We start from the raw sequence: 24,857 nt of genomic DNA, 5'->3' as shown, positions 1-24,857 counted from the left end.
AACTTGGTTTTTATTAAACGTTTGTACATATGACATTACCAAATCTTTTCTCCATCTCAGTGCTCGACTCCTTTGCACCACTGCCATACATGAGTGACTTTTTTTACCGTGTGAATAATTAAAAAAGTATCTGTAGCTGCACCCTGGGGACAACATACAGAGGGACGTGGTGGCAAGGATTGCCCTCAAGCTCCAGAGGGTTAGGCATCAGCAACTTGGTATGCAGACAAACTCCATCAAGGAAATCCATATGTGATGGAAACAAAGGTTTTCAGTGGGAGAGGAGAGCCTCTGTGCAGGATTAAGTGCTTTAGATCTAATGATGAGAGAGAGCGCGTTTTTATTTGTTTTCAAACAGCCAGTTTGCTCTTGATGGAATACCAGCTATGTTCTGTCTCCGGAGGGTACAAATGCTCATCAAAGACCTGGCTTTGTCAAACAATCCATAAACTCTTAATGCCACATAGCATGAGATACTTGCTGGACAAGTTCAGAGAAAGAGTAAAAATCAATGGGAGACAATTTATTCCAATTTACAATGTGATTATTGTGTGTAATGTTTTATATCATGCTCGTTCGGTGTGCGATCCTGAATCATTAAGGGGCAGTGCGTGGTTTGGGAGGTCAGCCCCTCCAGCTCAGAATTCCTTGGTGGGATTCTTCCTCTTCCTATCAATATCTGCGGCAGTGGCTGCCAGAAGATTTGAGAGCTCTGGATGCCCAGGGCTGTAAATCTGGGCCAAGGGTTGTGTGGGATGCTCAGATAAATGGGTAGGGCTTTGTTTTATTGCAACACTGCTTGTCTTAACTTTCGGTGTCTACCAGGGATTTAGAAAATTTGCTACTGTCCTTGGGCCTCTCTCTGCAACAGCGGCTCTGAGTCGGGTTTGACTCAGCCCTGGTGCCCTAAGATTACATAAATATCCTCTATGAGCCTTTCACCCCAAATCCAAGCGCCACTGTTCTGGTCCCCCTTTTTATCTGTGGCAGCGTTTTTTGTTTGTGCGAGGGCGGAGTGCAAGTCGCTGATTAAAAGGGAAACTGAGGATCCTCGTTCAACCCAATTCGACAAAAAAGAGTAAACATTTGCTCTGCTCTGGACTTTTGCTAATGGATTTGACTTAAAGGACCTTTACATACGATGCGGCTGCTTGTCACTCTTGTGCAGCAAAGCACCAATACGAGGGGAAAGTGGGCCACTGAGACTCAAAGCACCATTATCCTGGAGGACATATGTCACGTTCTCGACATCTTTTGTGATAAGGTTTCCTCATTTGTAGTTACTAGCGTCCTCATTCAGAAACCCGAGTGGGAAACAAAGGCAAAGATATGGCTTATTAGGTCAGTCCTGAGCTCCTTCTTTACACACTGATCAAGGATCTGCCGGATAAATCACATGGGTATCATTAGAATCAACCCCGAGGAGTCTCTGGGTGCTGGGCTTAAGTGTGTGTGTGTATGCTGGATAATGACTTTCTTTTAGGTACTTATTCAACAGCCAATCAAATAATGTGTAGTGTAGCAGCTTGGCAGCCCTACTGAAATACATTGTACAGTTCTGATGCCTTTTTCAACCACAAAAATATACAACACTGCCTTTTCTTTCAATAATTAATTTTAGATGTAGACTTTGGAGATAGCTTGGTCATACAAGACAAGTCGCAGAATGTATATTCAGTATACTGTTATACGATGAATTTATATTCTTCAGCAGCAATAGCAAATAACTGCATTTGACATCCCATTAGTTAGCATATTACTAGGTGCCAGGCCACCGAAAAAGCATCAACAATAAATGCTTATTGTCACAGTTTGCTTTGGAGTTGGGGCGCCTGTAGAATTCGAAATGCACGAAATGTGTGTGAAGCAGGATGTGATTAAAGAGAATGAGAGATGAGAATAGCAGTAAGTTCTGGGGTGTCAGAAAACATTGAATCATTTAGTAAATTTCGACATTGCAGGAGGATCTGCCTCCATCAAAAAAAGTCTTCACATACATGAAAAGAGGGAGTGCAGAGAACTCCGGGAAATGTTTCAATGGCATTCGTATGCCGCTTGTTGTTTTTGTATCGATGGATGGTAAAGTTGTAGTTGTCCGCAACATTAATAAAACAAACTTGGCAGATTTTTGTTTGACTGGCTTTCTCCAGCCCAGAGCTCACTTGTCAGAAGACTTATCCAAGCTTACCTTTCTCCAACCTAACCATTTTCCTCTTGTTTCTTTTCAATCTCACTTCTTCCCTCTGTCCTTGCTCTTATCCTCTCTGATCCCTCCTCAATTCCTTCTACTCTCCGAGAACCATTTCTATCTAACAGTATCATTTCACTCTTCAGCTTCAGGACTGAACTGCCCACCATTATTATGTCACTCAACGCTTGCTCCTAAACCCGGTTAAAATTCAGAGTGGGCGCGAGCCAAGAGGACCTAAGAGAGAGACTATGACTCGGGAGTCTCTCGTCTCAAATCTACCTTCCTGTTGTTGAGACTCGAGAGAGGAAACGTGTCACATTCGTGGCTTCAGCCGGGAAAGAAGTGTCCCTTTTAGCCAATGGAAATACAGCATGCTAATAACCACAGATCAAATAGCTTCCCACATAGTTACTGACTTCCACAAATAATATGCGATTATGGATTTTGGGCACATTTTTGGGCAGCATTAGCAAAACCCTCAAATCTGTGCTTCTTAAGAGATCAGAAAAACGCCTGAAGAATGTCTGTAGTCTTATGTGTTCGCCCACATCACCAAACTCCACAGATAAAATAACTTCTTTCCAGATTAAAAACCTTGAGCTTCTCCCTTTATGCTCCCTTTTTTTCCCATCACTCAATCCATTGTCATAGTGACCCACAGCTGCACAATTCATCATAGCTTCCATCTTAGGAGAGTGAGCCACAAGGCTATTTCTGTAATAACCCAGATTTCCAGGTGAATCTGGATCCCTATCAATGTAATAAGCCGCAGCAAGTCAAAGAGAGAATAACGGGTCGAATAAACTATTTAGCACAGGTTTTACAGCCTGGCATGTACTGTGACAGAACATTTCAAATAATCAATGAGCGAAATGTTCTATTATTTAAGCTCCAACAGCCGTGCAGCGTGTGCATCCTGTCTTTAAAACACAGTCAATGCCAGGGAAAATTCCCCAGTCTAATTTCCTTTTCTTGGTAATTTTGTCAGATTAATATCAAGTCAATTTCCTGGAGCCTGTTCCAACACGGAGTGATGGCACGATAATAGTATCATTGGAATAAAGCTGTAATTGTGGAGGACAGCTCCTTTTGGGGAGAATATGGGCACAGATGGGTCCTGAGCTTGATGGAGGAATTTCTCTGTCCCCGAAGGCCATCAGGAAACTTTGGCAAACTGGCAACAGATATAAATAGACGGTGGGCAGGAACAAGTACCTGTAAGCACAAAAATAAACCAATCCAAAGGCAGGTGCTATCCTATTAAGTTAGAGGCTGTTCAATGTCATTTAAGTACAGTTAAAAAGGAACCACACTGCACAGCACAGTAACGCTACTCAAAGAAACTGTATGCTTAGTGTTTACCCATCCGTATATTGTTTTAGATGTGCGTGCATGCATTCCTATTGAGACACTTCAAAGGGCCAACATACAGAATCCACTCACATTTAAACCAGCAGGCAAGTCTCCAGTCAACCTGATTTGCATGTATGTGGAATATAGGAGGAAATGTGAGCTGCAGCTCTATTTTTACTACACCAAGGACTCTCATGCATGCACTGTTGTTTATTTGGAATTTGGTTTTTTTTTTATTGTTCAGAGGAGGATTTTTCATTCAACACATTTCACATAAATTTCACACGTGAGTTTGTTAAGGCTGAATTTTAAAGCTTAAATGAAGGGATTTAATATTTGTTATCAAAATGTTTAATATGTCTGGCATTGAGGATAAGGGTGCTGGGCAAAATATGTGATGGAAAAAAAAATGTCTGAGCCATCACAATCTGTGTGGTTTACATTTATGAAACACAGAATATTTTTTATTTGATCTCCAGGATTCTCAGTGGACAAAATAGTAAAATAAAAAAGAGGTGCTTAATGGGCAATATCTCAGTGAGCCAGAGCTAGGTACAACTTTGCCTATAATACCTTATCTGTGAACACATTCTCACAGATACTACCGCTACCTTAAAAAAAACGATTATAAAAAAGGTTATAAATAAATGTATCTATATTATTTACAGCTCGCCTCAAAATAGAGATTAAGCTGCATGGCCAGGATGCTGGATGTGTGTCAGCTCTGATTTGGCTAAACCTAAAATACAAAAAAATCCTAACTATTTGTTTACCCGAGTATTGGATTTGTGTTTGCATGCAAACACAAACACATGCAGACAAGGAGAAAAAAAAGAGAAAGACAAAAAGGGCCGAGCAAGTGTATTTAACGGCATCGGTCTGCTGGTGGCGCAGGTGTCTGAGTGCACGACGGCCAAATGGTGAATATGGCGAGTTTGTGTGTGTGCGTGTGGGAAAGAGAGAGGAAGGATCTCTACTAATCTCTTGCATTACTGCAGTCATTTCCACTCTCTTCATCACCACTAGCATGTGCTCCGTGAGATTTAAAATATTTAAATCTGTAATCTGTCAGCATTATGAGGTTAACACACACCCGCAAAGACTGGTGTCCTATCCGTCAGCGTGCTCTCTGCTTCACGCGGCCCCCCCCCGACATACATCACGAGGACCTGATGTGGTCTATTGTCGTCCTGGCTGGAAAAGACTTTGCGGCCGGTGTCTGTAATTTCTCAAACGTAGGCAGAGACATGCTGCTGGACCCTGGAGAAAAATTACGGGAAGATCACGCAGCTGAAAAAAAAAAAAAGCTGTGGCACTACGAAGCACAAGGAAGCGTCTAATTGTTTCCCCAGTGTACGTGACCCAGTGACTCTTCCTTGTTCTTTTACTACGGGTAAAACAGCATTCATTATTGATTTGGTGGCGTGCACTCATGGTCTTACACAACATGAGTGTCTCACGAGTGGGCCTAAGTTCTCTGTCAGTTTAGTGCACAGCTGCATTAACACGCCCTCTTTCACCTTTCTTGCACATGGAGGCATATTTTCCTGAAAGTCTGAATTAATAACCCGGAATGAATAAATTGAATGGGATTAAAGCCTGAACGACAGTGACCCATATATGACTATTAGATTGATGGAAGACACTCCAACGTAGCCCATTTAGTCAGCTCCATGTCATGTCTTCATATGACAGGCTTTTACTAAGCTCCTTAAGAGCCTGCCCCAGGGGATCTATGGTAGGCTGGAGGTACTGACTCAGGCCTTATCTCCACTAATTTACCCCATGAATTAGATGGGAGCTCGCTTCTGTGTCCTGCCAGACCTACACAATAGTCGCTCCGTGTTAAGGAAATGTGTCGAAGAAAGGGCTTTGCGATTGCTTGGTTGGATAAGAAGCTGGAGAATTGATGGGCGTAAAGGCTCAAACTGCCACATCAACTTTTACCTGGACAGTAACGTTCATCCCCAGGATTTAAAGAGTGTTGACTCCCTGTCACTTGTCTGTATATTTCCCGGGTGGATTAAGCAGAATAAAATGCAATTTGAATCATGCGGATTAAGGTGAACTTTTCAAAAAACAAACAGGCAGGGCTTCACCCCTGTCAGCCACAGAAGTCAGGAGAGCAGGAGTTTTCCTTTGTTCTTTTCAGACTCTCCTTATTTTCTGACAGACATTTTTTTAAATTTAAATGAGCTGGCAAGCTGGGACAGAAAGTACAGGAGCTGGTCAGATCCACAGAAATGGCTTATCATAATGCATGAGCAAGTGGAAAGCAAGTAACACCACAGTATGCAAATCGCAGCCATGGTCTGCAACTGTCTGCAACAGTTGCACAAGATAAAAATCAATCAGACGTAAACAAACATGCACTTGCTGCTTGAGTCGATCGTTTTTCTTTATGCCACAGTTTAAAAAGCTCATTCATTTTGCATGTTTCACATGACTGTGTACTCTGAGCTTATATAAGTCTAAAGTGCAACTTCGCAGCTCAGAGACACTCTCTCCCGATTTGAGACATTATCCCACCATCACTCGCTGTTTCTCCCCATGTGATGTACTTTTAAAACAAAGCAAACAATCAAAAAATAGCTCCTCGCTTCCGCCGCACATTCAGTTACGTCCACGATTTCAACTCAGCCGGCCTCGTCCCCGGCCTGTGTGCTTTTGAGTGTAAATTGTCCAATTAATAAATAAATAATAAATTGACAACTTCTGGCAGACAGTGAGTGGAGGCATACTGTGTGACATCTGCTTTGTAGTTAGGGTGGCGATGTCCAAAAGAATCTTGTTTACTAAGCAGACATTGGTCTTTGGCAGGGAAACCTGTTAGTCAGGGGAGATGTTTTTGGGCCATGAACAATGTAAAATCTCTGTTAAATATGCTATGTGCAGTAGACTTGAGGCGTATCTTTGTGCCTCAGGCCAAAACCATTTTGTTAGTCAAACAAAGACACTTTCATCTTTTCACAGATTCAACAAATATGTCTTATTCATTATTAAAACGAGTATGACACAAGTGTATCTGGTGAATTGTCGCTCGGCTCGAGTAATACTAAAAAAAAAAAAATTTAAAAAACAGCCGGAGTATTTTTTTCTGCAATTCCATCACAAAAAAAGGTGCGATTTAATGATGATGAAAGCGCATCCTCCTGAGCAAACATCAAGAGGCAAGTTTATCCTCCGTCATTAGTCACTGTACATCCGTGTCTGTGGATGACAGGATTATGAAAGAGCCCGGTCGACACATCATGAGACGCACTTTGACTTGGCTTGGTTTGTTGCCTCATCAGTTGTCAAGGGCAATTAAAATCCTGTGGTGCACTGACTCATTGACATTGTAAGTGGTATTAACATTAAGCCTGAGAAAACTGTTTCTTTCTAGTTTCTGAACTGTTTTGTTTTTTAGCCAACAAGGTCTCTGCAGTCATCTTGTTTACTTGCTAATGTGGTGAAAACGAACCTGCATTAAATCCCAAATCCCTTTTTTCCCCCTTTTATGCGTGTGACATTGCAAATTTGTGAAAACAGCGCTGGAGCAACGACAGTCTTTTCCTCAGCTGTAGGATTGGCGGTGATGGGACATATTTTCAGAAGGTCAGAGGAATCCATTTGGGAAATTATTCGGTTACTACTCCTGCTGCTTCAAGACAACACGTCAAACACAATGAAGAATATTAGAAAACACAAACAACCTTCCGCAGCCTCCTTTCGAATGTGTAGCAGCACACCTCTGCCTTTACACAGAGGGGCACACTCTCTGACACACCTTGGTCCATGCGTCTGGTTACGGGAGCAATAATGAGCGCGCAGCTGAGAGGGAAACCGGAGGCTAAAGAACAAGAGGCCTCCTGGGCCAGAGACCAATGAGTGGCTCAGCCAAGTTAAGTCAGGCCAGGGCATACTCAGGTGTATTCACGTTAGGTCAGGACGGAGCCTCGCTGACCTTTGCAGCAGACAGGGAGTCTCATGGAGCTTTTCTTGAGCGGTCCAGAGACTCACCGAGTAAACAATCGACTCAGTGCTGCACTTTGAAGTGTGTGTAATTGGGTGTGTGTTCAGTGCCTGTCAATGATCACGTGTTGAACCAGCCCTTGCATTCTACTCTGCCTTGAAAATGTAAAGTGTCAGAGGGCAGCGTTCTCCGTAATTATTCTCCAGCAGTGTTTTCATCAAACGGACGGGTGACAAATTACAGAGGAAAACAACATAAAGGGTCCTGGGACAGTGTTGGGCCGCCACGTGCTAACAGAGCAGCCTCAGGGCGTCTTGGCATTGGTTCTGCAAATCTGTGGACTCGACTGGAGGCATGAACCACCGCTCTTCTGAAAGACGTTCCCTCATTTGTGGATGGTGGTGCAGAGGCCTGTCAAACATGGCCGTCCAAAATCTCCCAGTGGTGTTAAACTGGGTTGAGATCTGGTGACTGTGAAGGTGGATTCACGTCATTTTCATACTCGCACCGGGGGGGCCCTGTCGCCCTGTTTCTCTCCTTATTTTTCAAAATTGTCCTTTAATTTGTCACCTGTCTGGACTTAAGCTGCCATGATTGTTACACGGCTCAAACACAGGCCCAGAAAAAATGCAGAAGAAAAGAGGGGAGAAGAATGGATTTTAAAAACAGCAGGGGAACTTGAAAAATAGTACTTTGCTGGACTGGAATACAAACACTGAAGGGCCTTAGAGAGAATTCACAAGCAGCAGCAGCAGCAGCAGCATGCATAATCCTTCACATGATATTGAAGACGCACATACAATATAAATGAGCACAATTTGCCTGCAAATCAAATCAAAATCCAAAGGGTCCTAATCAAATTTCATAGGGTTTTAAATGTGCGCAACAAAAACTATAAATTCAATGTGTGTGCGTGTGTGTGTGTGTGTGTGTGTGTGTGTGTGTGTGTGTGTGTGTGTGTTATTATAACCCATTAGATTTCAACAAACACAAGCCAAATAAAACGCTGGATCATTTCCTAAATGCTTCGGTATCAGCGACACATTGCTTATTCATCCAATCACCATGACAACTACATTTCCCCTCCTTCTTTCCTGTTTGAATTTAACCCTCATCGTTAATTATGCTTTCTACCACGGACTACAATGAGCCTATTTATCTGTGGGCCTGCGCCATGTGTCCAGGAGTTTGACAATGTGAGAAAGTAGACACGAGTGGCCTGCAGGATGATTACACTGCTTTAAATTTAGCACTGAACTCTCGGCTTCCGCACGATATTGTTTCCACAGCTTTCATGGGGGATTAAGAAGATGGGAAAGAGGCTGTTTACTACAAAAAAACCCACATTTTTAAGCACAGTCATGGAATGAATGTGAAAGACCACTGCCATTTGGGGTTTGAGAAGAGATTTACAGGCTATAACGTCAGAAAGAATTGTAGTGAAACATATTACAAATAAATATTCGTATTACTTGTCCCTCAAAATGTTCCAGATGCATTTACATTGAGCATGCATTTGTTCACCCGCGGGGCTTTTCAAAGAAATAAAAATAAAAATAGAAAGATTGATCAATGGGAATCCCCACGTATGCCTGTGGCAGATTATCCTGCTCCTCTGGAACAACAGATGGAGGTACTGCTACAAACTGGTGGCAGATACCACTCGCATTGAAGATAAAATCACATTGGCATCCTGGACGATTTGATCCAATCAGGTTTAGAGCTTGCAATTTCATTTGTGCCAAAAAAAAGAGACAAAAATACGAAAGAAAAGAAAGTCATCGGGCTAATTCATGTGTTCTGGAGAGAGGGAGAGAGAGAGGGAGAGAGGGAGAGAGAGAGAGAGAGAGAGAGAGAGAGAGAGAGAGAGAGAGAGAGAGAGAGAGAGAGAGAGAGAGAGCTTGCGCGTCACCGCTCCATCACGCACACACATGATGTCGTTTTGGCCGAAGTAACAAGTGTACCACTGAACAATTATCACGAGCTTTTATTATTTCCAACGCATCGATGGATTTCATGCGCCCGTGTGACCAAACACACACGCACACACACACACACACACACACACACACAAACCCCTGTCTCTACAATCTCACTCCGTTCAAGTCGCTAGATCCAAATGCGTTTATCTGGAAGTGTACATCTATACACATGCGTGATTCGTGAACAGCTCTGCGTCCATGCAGCGCCACACACACACACACACAAGACAACATGTCCCTGCCAACCTGTACAAGTAAGTCCTTGGTTTGTAGAGACATTGTAGCGGAGCGCTGCTTGTGGTTCCTCCTGCAGCCTCCTGGAAGTCCCTCTCTGCGCACACAGCCTCCGCCTGTCTCCCCCTGCTCCCTGCTCCTCACCAACTATCAGGACATGACTCACCTGCCTTGCTGAGTTGTAATTCCCTCCATGCCGTTGTTTCCAGAAATAAAAAAAAAAGCCGGGCCAATGTTTCAGTATTCGGGGGGGAGGGGGAGGGGGGGGGGGGCTCTTCCACTTGCAGCCCGAGTATAAATCCTGCTCCAAATATCCGTGTATAGTGCGCGCACTGCTTGTGTGTCCTGTGTGGGGGGACCTTCCTTGGAAGGTGCTTTATCCTCGCCCCGCTGTCATCTCAACACATTTCTCCGTCTCGTCTTTATTCCTGTCTTTTCTCCCTCTCTCCTCCTCTGGTCCCGCGCGCTCCGCTGCTCTTCGCCTTCACTCCTTGGGCTCAACGCGAGCTTCGGCGGGAGCGCGCGGCGCGACCCCGGCTGGATGTTTCGGGAGCGCCGATTGGAGCCGGAGAGGAGAGTTACTAGGTAACCAAGGGCACACGCATCACACATGAGAGGCGAGCGCAGGATTGATGGCTCCACGCGCTGCCCCATCTCCTCTGGCAGATCATCAGAAATGTTTCAATATTTCAATGATGGACCACACTCCAGTGTGTATATCAAAAAATAGAAAACCCTGCATCATCCTCTCAGAGCCATCACTCTTCTCTGGGTGAGGGTGTCCATGGAGGAAAGCTGTGAAATCCTCTAGTCGTAACATATTTCCATCATAAAAAAATCTAAAAAAAACATATTGTGTACGTACAGGGCAGAGAGGATAGCCGTTATTAAACTGGAGAGGATTCATTAATAAATGGAAAAGTTCCTTAAAGGGATAGTTCACCTAAAAATTAAAGTTCACTCATTATCTACTCACTCACCACGATGCCGATGGGGGTGGGTGGGGGGGTGGAGTGATTGAGTCCACAAAACACTTTTGGAGTCTTAGGGATAAACAGTGTTGCAGACAAATCCAATACAATTGAAGTAAATGGTGACCGATTCTCCTAACGTAACAAAAACTGCAGAAAAAACATAACGTGCCTCCATACGTCTCCTGTGGTGTCATCCAAGTGTTTCCGTTAGTGTCATTTACACCATGTTTTTAGCCCCAATGTCCTCTGATATCCATGCATGTACACGTCTAGAGGAGGACATCACAGGGTGAGCTATCCCTTTAATAGCTGAATACAGGCTAATTAAGAGCCTATAGCAGTTTTTGCAGTAATGAAGTTTGACGTTTTTATTACCCAATTAATGAATAAAGCTACTCCACAACCCTTTTTTTTATTTTCCAGTTTTTACACACTTTGATTTACATGTTTTTACTGGTTCACAAATTTTTGCCTGATGGGACACGTGACAGTCCCAGTCAAGTCCTCATCAGCAGCATAAGGCTCAAATATACAAGTGAGCAAAAAAGAAACTGGTTTTATTCAACTGACACCAGTGATTTGTTGTGCTTTCATAAAGTTTAGGCACAAATAAGAAACAGATTCTGGTCAAAATTAAAGCAGCAAAGTTAGATATATTGGGTCTTTTTTAAGTAGAGTTGGGAAATAAAACAACAATTATTATGGCAATATAATTGTAATCAGATGTAGCAATAACAAAAGTTCAATACATATCCAAAGTTTGTTTATGCATTGTTTAAACATTGTGAGGAAGGAAAACACACTAATTAAAGGTTCCCCCTCACATTTGTGGATTGTTTTGCTGTTAAGACTTTAAAACCACAACCTTCACTCAGGACCGTAAATCAGTCTTCACGCTTAAATGGAAAGAAAAAAATAATGTGAGATTAATTGTAATAATTATCGATATCAACTGATATGGGAATGTTTATCTTAATAAAATGTTGTACACGTGGCCCAGATCTAGTCCTTCAGAGTATTTTCTGAGACTTTTAAAATGAATGTGAGATAAAAAGAATAGGATTACACATCAGGTGATAAGGAATAAATAGGGGTTTTAAATATTTAGTTTTATTCATTATGTATCTACTTTTAAACCTTTAACAGTGCACTTTATAAAAAATAAAATTACATATTCTCATGATGGAGTCGGCTTCATTTTGATTTTTGTGAGAACAACGGGGTCAGGCAAACCTCTTCAGGACATAATTCAAGCTCAAATGTTCAAGTCATGTCAATTTTGTCTAGATAACAAAATCCCATATCTGTACAGTCGGTACAATAAGGACACCTTCTGTCCGCTTTGCTCTCGGTTTAGATATGAAATAACTCTACGACTTCTTGGAGGAGCCAGATGACATTGATGTTAAAATAAATTGACATTTTAACATTTTTTTTCTATCATTTATATCCATGAGATTTTAAATGTGTGGAGACAATAATTCCAAACAAATATGTCTATAATTCATAATAGGCCCTGGAGTAGACACAATGGGACAGTTTATCCCTCCATATAACTCTGCTCGCTCTACTGACATTTTTAAATCTTGGTTGAAAACCCATCTCTTCTCCTTGGCCTTTAAATCCAATTGAGATCAATATTGTATCATCAGTACTTTGTCTTTCTTTGTCATTCCTCTCTGCCCTTGTGTCCGTTTGTCTCTGTTTCTTTTTTTCTGTCCGTTTACTGAAGTTGTCAGCACCACTCGTTTTTTAAATGCCCTCTAGATTTATATGGAGTTGGCTTTTGCTCTGAATTTGCTGAGCAGGTCTCTGTCATCTGCAGCACTGAATGAAATGCTTCATCGAGATCTGTATAAAACATAAACATAAAGGTTTGAACACACAATTTAAACTCTAAACTATGGAGAAAAATCCATCCAATATCTATACGCTCATATTTAGACTACCCACTGTGACCCTGTGCCACCCATATACAAGTATAACACATACAAATAATAAACAAGTGGGAAGAGAAGGTCTAAATAAAGGTAGTGCAGTAATTACATGTCATCCACATACTCTACTGCCACATTAACACTCTTTTGAAATTGAAGGTGTCAATCATTGAAATCACCTGTAGTGTTTGGAGCAGAAGCCACAGCACTTACATGTACACAATGTACGACTCTTACTGGCAGCTTCTATATAAAGAGACGTCCTCAGTGTTAAAAAGTGCTGCAGCTGAAGTGTGAGGGATTGGACATTCAACAGTGTGGAAGAAGCAGCAGGGATACTGACTACAATATAGCTAGTTAATTGTGTTTCTGTGAGGGGTTGCTATAATGGCGCTATTATTTTTATGAACTGGCCATAAAGCCACAAGTTTCATCATATTCGTTGGGAGTTACTGACTGAAATTACAAAGCTAGTCCCCTTATGAAACCACATTTAAATTCACTAGATCCACATTTAAATTTTGATCCGCACCAAATTGCGCAACCTCATAAATATCGGTCCCGTAAACTTTCCTTTTTCATCAAGATCCATGTGTTGTTCTCTGAGAAATCAACAAATATATTGAAACTCACTATATCTCACAAAGAAAAGTGAAAAAAGAAAATTCCGGATCCGGATCTGAACTACAAGTTAATGGGTTCTTCCCTGACCCATACCACACCCAAGTGTTGTTGTAATTCATCCAGTAGTTTGGGCATTATCCTGCAACAAACACAACCTCCTTGGTGGAGGTAAAACAAAAAAACAACAGTATGAGGGTATCGCTAAAAGTGGCCTTACACGTTAATGCCTAATGTTGAGGGGCACAGCAGCAGCCACCACATGTAGTGTGTTAAAGCCTGTACGTTTTAACAGGTGAGTACAGGCGAGTCATTCATACTCACAAGGACAAAAAGTCAGCAGAGTCACAAACAGATAAATGGCGTGCCTGAGGCGGCCGCATTAGTGATTTCAAAATCATTCCGGAGAATAATATTTATGCCTTTGGAGTCAGTGTGTGCATCATGGTGCCACAGTGCCGGCCTGTCAGCTCTCCATACTCCGTCTCCCCACCTTTTCTCTGGCAAATCGGAAAAAAATAGTATCTCAGAACATCAGTGTCTCAAACGCTGTTATTACCCAGCTTAAATCGTCTAAATTAATTTGCCCTGGAGGAAAGTGAGAACAAGGGAAAAAACTAAAAACCAGCTCCCAATCATAAATCACACAAAAAAATGGACTCGTAAAAAATAGCCTGTTTGATAATGTTCAATCAATCAACACAGCCGCCTGAAGGGTGGAACATTTCAAACAGGTGCAACTGACTACACATGCAAAATGCATTCCAGGGTGCAGTACTGGGTATATTTGAAAATGATTTTGTTTCTTGGATGACTGATGGAGAAATTGCTTTTACTCTTAACTGCTTTTTATCCCATTATCATTTACAAATAACATGCAAGACAAGAATACTCTGCCAGGAAAATAATTGTATTTGCTCAAGAAGAAGAGTGTATTTGGATTTAATTTATTAGGATTTTTACGCTCGTTTATTGGGGACAGGGGCCATTAATGAACAATAAAAATGTAAATGAGCTAGAGTTACCTAACGTTTAAAATGCCACGTCTTTTTAGCTGCCTCTGACCAGATGTTAACAACTACATTAAGATGACATGTTGAATATTACAAGAACACAAATGGTGAAGCTCAAAGGTTCACCGCTGCTTGAACAGGATGCACAGAACAGCAGAGAAGTAGAGCCCTGGAAACATCTGTCAAATACTGTCCAGTCAAGTTTACGGAATAACGACAAGCAGGAGACGCAAGATAAAGATAAATACAGCGAAGAAGACAGGCCAGCAGGGCGAGAGAGTCAGCAGAACAGTGAAGAGGACAACTGACATTCTGATGACCACGACTGTTTATCAATACAGACTCATCTCCGCTGCACAGCACAGGAATGGTACGAATTTAGAGCTGTGAGAATTTGTGTACTAGAACTAATAAGCCCATCGATTCCCTTTGTATGGCCCTGTGATAATGTCTTCTACTGCCACTACACTGTCCTATAAGGAAAGACAAAGACAAAATAAACAGGACCTGGCTGTGGTGGATAAAGGGGTTTTCTAAATCAGGGGCCAAAAAGGTCCCACAATTCTTTATTCAGTAATCGGTACATTTAAGTCATTCCCTGTTTACTGTGAGCTCTATAGGTTTGAGCAAAACATTTTAATTGGACAGTTTTACTGTCATTGTATTTCATTCTATTCTCATTTTATAATTTAACTAATTTCCATCAATTTTATTTGTTCTACTTTGTGTTACTCTAACTTTACTCCTTCAGCTTATTTAAATTTATATGTATAAATATATATATATATTATCCCTTTTATATCTTTTACCTATCTTTACCTCTTTTATTCTACTCTGTATAATCTCTTTTATTTTGCATGAAAATAGATTTAAACAGTGCTTTCTGATTTTTAAACTGATATCTTTTATATGTGTCTGTTTTTTTAATGTCCCCTTACAGCCTATGTATTTTTAGCATTGTTAGTAAGTGACTATTTTTTTAAGGAATACTGATGTGACAAGGGCTCTTCAAGGACCAATCAGATTCAGCATGGGCCAGTGGCCCCCCTGGCCCCGCCCCTGTATTCACCCCTGGTAACTGGGCAACAGATGATCATCCACTATTAGTTATAAAGGTTCTTTTTTGGTATATATCCATTTTCTCTTAGCCAGTCTTCTCTTGTTTTAGTCAGTGAACGCTTTTAACCCCCACAGACGTTCTCAACACCTCTGACGCTCAAATTAGAAGAAAACTGGAAAATGTGCTATGAATTATCAAGTATTGCACAAAACATAAGGCCACGCATTCACTATCATATCTACTATCTGCCGCTGAGTTATTCAGTCATTCACTGCCTCTCTAACAATATTGTTTCTACTTCTGACTATTATCACGTGTATAGTCACATGTGTTTATCTGTAACCCAAGTTAATCAGAATCTCTTTGGCTGCTGCAACAGGACTTCAACAAGAGAGATACCATATCACATTTCATTCTACAGTGCTCTTGAGGTGAATGCTTTGGATGAGATAAAAAGATGTGCCAGTGTTTATCTCAGAGTTTTGGCCCTAATGAAGCCAGGTAGCACAGCGGCAGCAGCCAATGTTGAAGTGAGGCCCCAGGAGGAAAAACAAGACTACAAAGGGTATGTAGTGCAAAAAGCCCGAAAAAACACATTGTGGGAGAGCGACAATCCCCGAAGAACAAAAAAGCATCTACTTGATCAAAACACTGTGGCCTGATTATGTCCCCCCCCCCCCCCGCCCCCAACAGACACACATTTTTGCTATTACAGACAATCATTAGGGCAACACAGTCATCAGCTGTCTAGAAAAAGAGGGTCTCTTCAGAAAGTCACCTCATATGACACAGTGGTGCAGCAGCTACAGTGAAATAAACACTGCTGAGAAAACTTCCTGCCGTTTTAACAGGCTGTGGTTTGTTAGAAGCATGTTTTATAGTAAGACCGAGTCTGTTCCTCTGACATTTATTACATCCTGATGAATTATCATGGAAAGCAAATTGATTACAGTGCTTTCTCTTACAGTGCACTTCCCACTGCGCGGCTTCTTGCCACGTTTTATTTATTTATTTATTTTTATCCCTGTGAACATATCGGTTACAAAACAGGCTTTTCACTATATTTTAACTTATTGACTGTTAGGGTGCACTTGTGCTATTTTGCTGTAATTATAGGCTTGTGCCGAGTTAGTTTAACATGTGAATAGAAGCAATAGAGTTTTTTTATTATTTGTAGCTGGGTCTTGTGCCTGTGTCTTGTGACGCCTGGGGCTCTCAGTAAACCATTTACTTTGAAACATCCATCTGCCACTTGTATGAGTGTGTGCGTGTGTTTGTGTGTGTGTAACTCAGCGCAGTTGGGTCCCCATTCCACATTTGTGACATTTATTTGAGAAGTTAATACTGACATGCTTGCCTTGATGAGACTTATAAATGTATCAATTTCCATGCACAGTGATTTAGAAATGGCTTTTACAGCCAAAAATTACAATATAATAAATGGTTTTCTGTGGTTTCACTTCTGAGAAACTCCCTTTTCCCCAGAAAGCTCGCAATTTACTTCAGCTTGTAATAAAATCATTAAAATCAATATCTTGTGTGAAATGATTAATATGTTTGATAAGTGGCTTCATAATGAGCTGGATAATACAGCTTTAAATTGCCGCAGATCACAGATACAGGCCTGGCTCTGGCTGTTGTGAGGCCAGGTGCTCTCAAAGAACGCGGAGAAATGTGATCTCGAAAAATGAAGTCATATATTTGAGGTCTCCAAAGTTCGGAAACTAACACATTTACTCATTTATAGACACTTTTAAAAGCTAAAACACATCATCGTAACCTCGTCCTGGGACTTCTCGACTGAATGTTATCTTGAGTTATTGTCACTTGTAGCCTATGGTTTATTTTAAGAGCACAATGGAGTTCCCCGGCGAACACAAGTTCCCCAGCATTGTGCAGTCACAGTCACACTGCCTTCTTCCATCAGCACATGTGATTTGTTTGATCACAGACGAAATGATCAGATAACAGTCACACACAAAAGCAAGAGACCAGACAGGCCTCTGAGAGCCTGTGGCACAGAAATCTTTAAACCATGACTTTCTGTTTAGAAATGGACCCCGGACCCCATTTTCATCATTCTTCCACATCTTAGTGTAATATTTATACAGTCCTGCCTGGGCAGACCTCAGTGGAATATAATGTGCCCTGGTATATTGATTATATACATAGAGTTCTTGTATAATATTAATAAGTGAAATGAAACATTATCAAATATTCTGGATGGTGTCAGGTGGCTCATCAAAATGAAGTCTGACACCAGCTAGTAATATTCATGATGTGATTCTTGAATCCTCCTGTTTGACAACACATTTTTATGCCAGATTTCTATTCACAAACAAATGCCTGCAGTGTATATACTGTCATTATATACATACATGTCCATATATACATGCCCGACGACATACAGTAACTATTTAGCATATATATTGACACAGGGTTTACAAGGATTATATGTTATAAATGCTCAGTCAGCGAATAAAATAACACCCAAAATATGAATAACAGCGACAGTTGTAAATATGATCATACAAAATCTCTCTTTTTTACTGGATTAAAAAATGCACAACATATAACATGAGATCCATCCCCAGAGAAATGTGAGTCTTGTTGACAGTTTGAATAGACATCATGTTTTTAAGCTGAACCTATTACAGATTAATCAGGATCTCCTGTTCTCCTCTGTTGTTCACGCTTGGATGAACTGAGTGCTTCTGTCAGCTCTATCTGTAGCAGATGTCCGGTGCAGAGCGCTACACACAGCGCTCATATGATCACCCTAAAATACTTCCTGCTTCATTTCTGAGTAATTTAAAGCCTGTTTATTTCTCTTATTGTGGCTTTGGCCCAGAGGCTGCACAGTAATCTCTGCCAGCGCTCGACCAACTTACTCAGCACCTTTCGTGCCCTTCAACCTCTGCAGACGGATTATCAGAAATATAAAGTGGAGTGGGAGCAAATGTAACCATGGCATGTGAATCCACAGAAATGAAGCCACATCGTATATATTTTATCAATGTGTGTGTGTGAAAGTTGTATATATATATAGTGTGTGTGTGTGTGTGTGTGTTTACACTGGACTGTTTGACGTTCACTGAGACAAATACACAGAAAAATGTCATCATTCAATTATATAATTTTTTTGATTTTATTATTGAAATATTGTATTTATATATTTTAATAGTTCCATATTCATATCTAAGTCTATAAAATGAGATTGAAAGATGATTTCTTTTCTGTGTATTTGTCTCAGTGGACGTCAAGCAGTCCAGCGTAAACACACACACACACACACACACACACACACACACACACACACACACACACACACACACACACACACACACACACACACACACACACACACACACTTTTTCAAAATGTTCAGGATCCACCGGGAGGAGTGCGTAATTAAAAATATGGTGGAGCAGCATTCACAAACTGCAAATTAGCTTAAAGATAGTGAGCTGGAAAAGTAGAGTTAAAATCGGTTCAATGAATAAAATCTGAGGCAGAAATGATCGTTTTCTGATGTAAAACGTCTGTTTTGCAAGATAGAAACTTCTGCGTTGTAAGTCTTCAGCTATCAGGAGGCTTGGTGGTGTTGTAACACTTTCATGGTTTTACTCACAGTTTGAGTCCACAGTCGACTCACATTAATCCCCCTTTAAATTGTACATTTCCTTTCGTCATTTCTCCTCGTAAACATCCACTTTCAGCTTGATTGAAGTGCTTTTTTGTGGTTTCAGGGCACATATACGGAATTTCTCGCAGTGATTAGGTCTCAAGCAGAGGATGATTACAACAGCCCACATCAGGCACTTTCCCGGGTCGCTTCCAAAATCAGATCTCTGCAGGACCCCAATAAGTCAAGGAAATCAAGCTGTTGTTGTACGCTTTAAACTCCTTTCACTCATGTTTGCTTCCTACTATATTTATTAGGACACACTTTTCTGTACAATTATCTTAGTGGCATTATTACATTAAAGGGTTAGTCACAGTGTGTGTGCACAGGGTGGGAGAGGGAATTTAGGGATATTTTTTATGCCAAGTGCTCGGGGCTCTGCTGGTCTTTCCCTTAACAAGTCTAAATCCAACATGAAAAATCTATTGTGCACAGATGATTTCACTGTCTCCTCCACCCATTATACTATTTCTTATGAATAATTACTGAAAAACAAAGTAATGGAGATAACCAGGACTGTGCAAATTGGAAATGTTTAATTTTTATTTGTAAAATGCTCTCTGAGTGATCTTGTTGAAGTTATTTTTTTTGCCAGTTGAGAAAGCTCCAATCATACTGTTTGCTATCAGTCTGTTTATGCTAAATTGATACTCGACTAAACTGTGCAATAGGCAAAAAAACAGCTAGACAAGAGCTTGGCTCTCATGCACAGATTTCCATATTTATTGCTTGAGATCCTGCAGGGAGTTCCACTGAATGCCAATCGTAGAGCTGACTCACTGAGACAAATATGCACCACAACATGGACCCCATACTGTATGACGCTTGATTGATTAAATCCACCTTTTCGAGTTAAATGCTATAGTATAAGCAGCTCCCGGTGTCAGCAGAAAGCTGTGGAACTGTGAGGGAGCTCATTGGCTGCTGTGTTCTTTCAACGTTTCAACAATGCTACCAACAATGATAATAATATGTTTGTAAGAACTATATTAGAAGCAAAGGGAAAAAGTGCCTTGCACAAGGCAGCGAATCACTAAATATTTGTTTGATAATAAAACAGTGTAAGTAGCAACTCTGATTTAAACTGCTTTATTTTCTCTGATGGTGCAAATGAGACCAATGATCAGAACAGTGGGAGTGTCCGAAAAAAATCTGAGGGTGTCACAAAATGATTACCAACTACAAAAAAGAAAAGAAAAATAGCCATGCAGACAGAAGCTTATGCTCATTTGACTGTCTTCTAATCTTTGAACTTAGAAAATAATTTTTTGGTTGAACTGGTCCCTCCTGGATGGGGTCATAAACTGTATGTAAAGATGGATGACATGACGGCTCCCCAAAAGTGAAACCAAAGTGTCTTGATCGCCCTCTGGTGGCTGACTGCAGTAAAAGTCATGAATCCAGCCTCCACCATGTTAGTGGATGGGACAAGAACCAAACTAAAAAGTCAAAGCAAACTCCAAATACATTTTTCCACAAAGATAGTATCTGTGATTTTAGGTAGTTATTTTTAAACCAATGCATGTTTAAGTACTGCTTTTTCCAGTAAGTTTGGTTTTAATTAGGTATTTGATAAACGTTAAACATTCAAATTGACAGCTGAGCCTGATATATGAGCCTGATCTTGATACGTGGCATAGTTCGTTGTCGCAAAGGAAAAAAAGGGAAAGCAAACCAACCTCCTGAACCTTTCTGGCGTCAGCGACACCACCATTCTCAGATTTTCAAAGCAATCTTATTTCCACCCTCAACGCTGCACAAAAAGACGCATAAAGTCTCTCTTTTGTCTCCGTACCTGCAGAAACACACACAACACACACACACACTCTTACACACACCTTCGAGCAGAGAAACGTCTAATTCTATCTGATGCAAATGTATGCATTACCAACGTGAACTTCGAGTCAATTATACCGCCATGCTTATTTTGAACAGGCTGAAGGTGGAGGCACCTCAAGACATTAGTATGCCAATGTGTTTAAAGGCCAATTTCACCCTGCATGCCTCTGGAACAAAACCCTCAAAGAATTTGCATTTCAACAGAATATCACTTTTCACTGCCTGTTTATGAATCTGTGTCCCATTGGTGCTCCAATTTCACATTTCCTAGCCTGGATGCATAATCACTTTTGTGTAAAATTGTCTTCATTGAGTTGTAATAAGCAGAAAAAGATGCCAGTGGAGAACATTTTTTTTCTTTCTTCCTCTATCGTACTTCCCAGAAATGTTGCTGAGGGTTGTTGTTCTTGTTTCTTGTGGGGATCTTCTTCAGTGTATGATGTGTGTGCATGTTTTCTTTAAATGCATCACATTCCTTGTTTCAACACGCGCTAACGAGAGTGAATGGGCAACGTTCACTGCTGTACAGACTTAAATGGCCTCATTGTGCTGCGCAGGGACTTATTGTAAAGCTTAATCATACGTTTCACAGAGATGAACCCTTCAGAATGGATCCTGCACTTTCCTCTTATGAGAAAGGACAAATTAGAGCTTCATATCCCCTGTGCGGCCCTCCATCTTTCCCCCCTTTATCACTGCTAGTAATGACAACTGCCGGTGCCCCTCCCGTCCACGGGGGGGGAAATAATTAGCATGCAGCGTTCCCCCTGTCAGTGCTGCCACCAGATGTGTAAGCAAGGTCTCACAGGTGGAGGAGAAAGAAAAGAAATGCTACTTTTTCTTTATTGGCCTGTCACATTAACTACTCTGTTTATTTCAGTCATTTAAAGGCAGCCCTCTAAAAAAAGCCTGTTATTATCCTTTGAGCAGTTAGACGCAATTAGTAGCACAAAAAAAACATGCACAAATATATTTCTGTTTGCGTGTTTAGATGGCGTGTAACAGTGAATGATCCTGCTGCGAGATAATAATTGAATCTTAGACAGAGAGGCTTCTTAGCCACACTGGAAATCCAAATGTGATTATAAATGAGAAAAATGTAAATATTTTCAAAGGCTACACTTTATTTGAAATTGTTTTGAATCTCCTCAGCGCGTATGTCAAGCAATTCTATTAAAAAACAAAAACAAAACAGCAAATGTTTTTCAAAGACAATTTCTCACTTTGCGAGAATGTTTCTTGCCTGGAGCGTAAATGAGGCTCTGGGTAAGCAGGCAATAACTTTTGTCAACAATACACTAAATGTTATGAGCTGTAGTTGTGCAGTATGTAGTTTAACAACATCCCACAAAACCAGCGCATAAAAAAAGCCTTTGTACTGACAACAACGCAATGCACCAGGTACAAGAAGAAATTAAGAGGCATGCAGGCACTCATCCTCTGTGGTTTTTTGTGAATTAGCATCATCACACTAGGCACACAACTGGTGCTTTTGCATTTACCTTTTTTCTTACTGAGAATTGCAATAATACAAAAAATGGATTGAAATCTATGTAAATACTAATCAAAGACGCTGTCACCATGAAATCAGTGACAGTGCTCAGGTGCACTCCACTCAGCAGGAGAGGAGCACGGAGAGCAGACTATTACAAGGTTGGTGAAAAAGGCATTAAAGTAAATATCAAAGGAGAAGAGCACGTCAATTATTCAGCAAAGTGAGGAAGAACCACAAGGGCAGATGGGTAAACAGACTTAACGGGGCTGGAGACGACACCAGAAAAATATTGAATCCATTCAATGTTCTGACAAAAATCTAAATGTTCAAGTTCATTTTTCAACCTTGTTGAAAGCATCAATTTTTTTCCTTTGTTTGTTTAACCACAAGCTGCAGCCAAAAGCATTAGTGCTTCACCGTGTGTGTGTGTCTACAGATGTAAATGTTCTTTGTGACCCGTGAGCTGCGGGGCAGAGAGCCGGCAGCACCAGTGGCATGCTTTATTTGTGGTGAAAGGTCAGCGCCTGCACGTTTACAATGTCTCTGGTATTTACCTCAATTTGCAAACATGTGAGCGTATGTGCAGCGAGCAGTCAAACCTGATTGCATTTACTTTAATGCATTATAAACACACACAGGCACTGTTTGCATCTGTAAAATTTCACTTATGCAAGATTCACATACGTCCATTTCCTGTACACAAGCACGTGCACTGAAATCTGTAAGCTCCAGCGTGTGAGGTGCCCTTTAAGAAATATTTTCTATTTCATCTGAATGTGCACAAGAAGAAAAGAAGAATAAATGACCGAGTCATTGAACCATGAACTTGGTTAGTGTCGCCTTTGCAGGTCCATTTATCACCCTCAATACTGTGATATTAGGAACCCCAGAGAGACTGGGACATAAGCAGCAGACATCCTCCTCTCCCCACCTCCACCCAGAACAGAAGCCCGACTCTCCCACCTGCAAAGACGCCATCTGCTCCCCATGCATGGCAAAAACAACAAAAAAAGCTCCATAACCCAATACACAGCCGAGCCAACCTTGACCATAATATCCTATGACAGTTTGTATTTGACACAGGCAGATCTGCTTGATGCTTTGCAGTTATTTTCAGCAGCTACGATTGTCTCCAGAATAAATGCATTCAATGGTCCGCTAAGATATTTTTCTGTCTTTCCAAATTACATTTCTGCCCGTGTTTTGATATTGTATCGCAACTCCTCAAGCTGCATCAGTGAGGGATGGTGCAGCGACACAGAGCTGGAGAGGAAAGAGGGTGAGTGTAAGTTTTGGGCACAGTATTAGTTATTCATGTGTGTCTGCCCTAAAGACCAGAAAAGCGTCCTCCCAATCTCACAATAAAGAAAATGTGTAGTAAAAGGCAGCAACGCAGACCCCAACAACCTCTGGGGAGGAGATTTATGGGATCTATGGGGTGAATCTTCCAGAGGTGATGGAGGAATGAGGGCACTTTAAATCCCATTACTATGTGATCAAAAGTCGTTTCTCACTCCAGATTATCCAGCGGAGGTACAGTGGGATCCTGTAAAGACCCACCTGAAATCCTGAGAGGTAAAGTATTGGCGGGTGACAAAGGTGAGAGCGTGAGGGGCACACATTCCTCTTCATTAAGTGATAAATAATGTAAGGGAATCATATGAATAATTTTCCCCCTAATGGATATTGCATGCTGAGAAAGGATTTCCAGTTCCAGTTTTTAAAAATTTAGCATGTGAAATGATGCGTCGCTATGTGACAAAGTGATTTTTCGGGGCAAGAAGAGAGTAGCGCAAATGCAACAGAAAGCTTCAGGGAGAAAAAGTGAGAGAGAGGGAGGAGAAAAAAAGGGAGAGCGATAAATGCTGGGACTTTTTTCCCCATTGAATTGCGACAGCATCAAATGACTCTCAGGCCTCTCCTCAGATGTCCTGGTACACATCAGTATATTTAATCTAATTGTTGGACATTTTATCTTTCTTACTAATATTTATTTATCAATATTGAATGTGGACAGATGAGTGTGCAGGAATGTATGTATATATGTCTATGTGTATCGTTTTTTAGTCTAATCTAAGAGGAGATATACATAATTTCTATACTTCTCTATTTTTGCTTTACAATTAAAAGTCTGCAGTTTCACCAGTTTGAAAATCATTCAAACACCAGTATGGTGGTCCACATGTGTGGTCCAGGTATAACTCATGCCGTGGGACATTACATTTTTACATTACATTTCATTTAGCTGACGCTTTTATCCAAAGCGACTTACAATAAGTGCATTCAACCATGAGGGTACAAACCCAGAACACCAAGAATCAAGGAAGTACAATTTTCTTCAAGAAAGCCAAACTACAAAATGCTATAAGTAAGTGCCATTTAAGTGCTACTAAATTGTTAGTTTGAACTTTTATTCAAGGTATAGTCGGAAGAGGGGTGTTTTTAGTTTGCGACGGAAGATGTATAGACCTTCTGCTGCCCTGATGTCATTGGGGAGCCCATTCCACCATTTAGGAGC

At 41.0% G+C, this 24,857-nt stretch overlaps 1 protein-coding gene across 3 annotated transcripts in view; it reads right to left on the bottom strand.

Annotated features, from left to right (window-relative positions):
• LOC117768974 (neuroligin-3-like) overlaps nt 1-10,235 on the bottom strand; it is a 145,217-nt gene extending 134,982 nt beyond the window's left edge. For 2 of the 3 annotated variants that reach the window (XM_034597509.1, XM_034597512.1), the window contains exon 1: nt 9,882-10,235. The gene's annotated coding sequence lies outside the window, so the exon portion shown is untranslated. The remainder of the gene's footprint in view (nt 1-9,881) is intronic. The other variant, XM_034597513.1, reaches the window with a different exon arrangement.
• Between the last annotated feature and the right edge of the window lie 14,622 nt (nt 10,236-24,857).

The sequence above is a fragment of the Hippoglossus hippoglossus genome, chromosome 10, assembly GCF_009819705.1.
Source record: "Hippoglossus hippoglossus isolate fHipHip1 chromosome 10, fHipHip1.pri, whole genome shotgun sequence".
Classification (NCBI taxonomy): Eukaryota; Metazoa; Chordata; class Actinopteri; order Pleuronectiformes; family Pleuronectidae; genus Hippoglossus; species Hippoglossus hippoglossus.
Note: the sequence above shows the minus strand (reverse complement) of the source record. Positions and strands in the feature narration are given on the sequence as shown.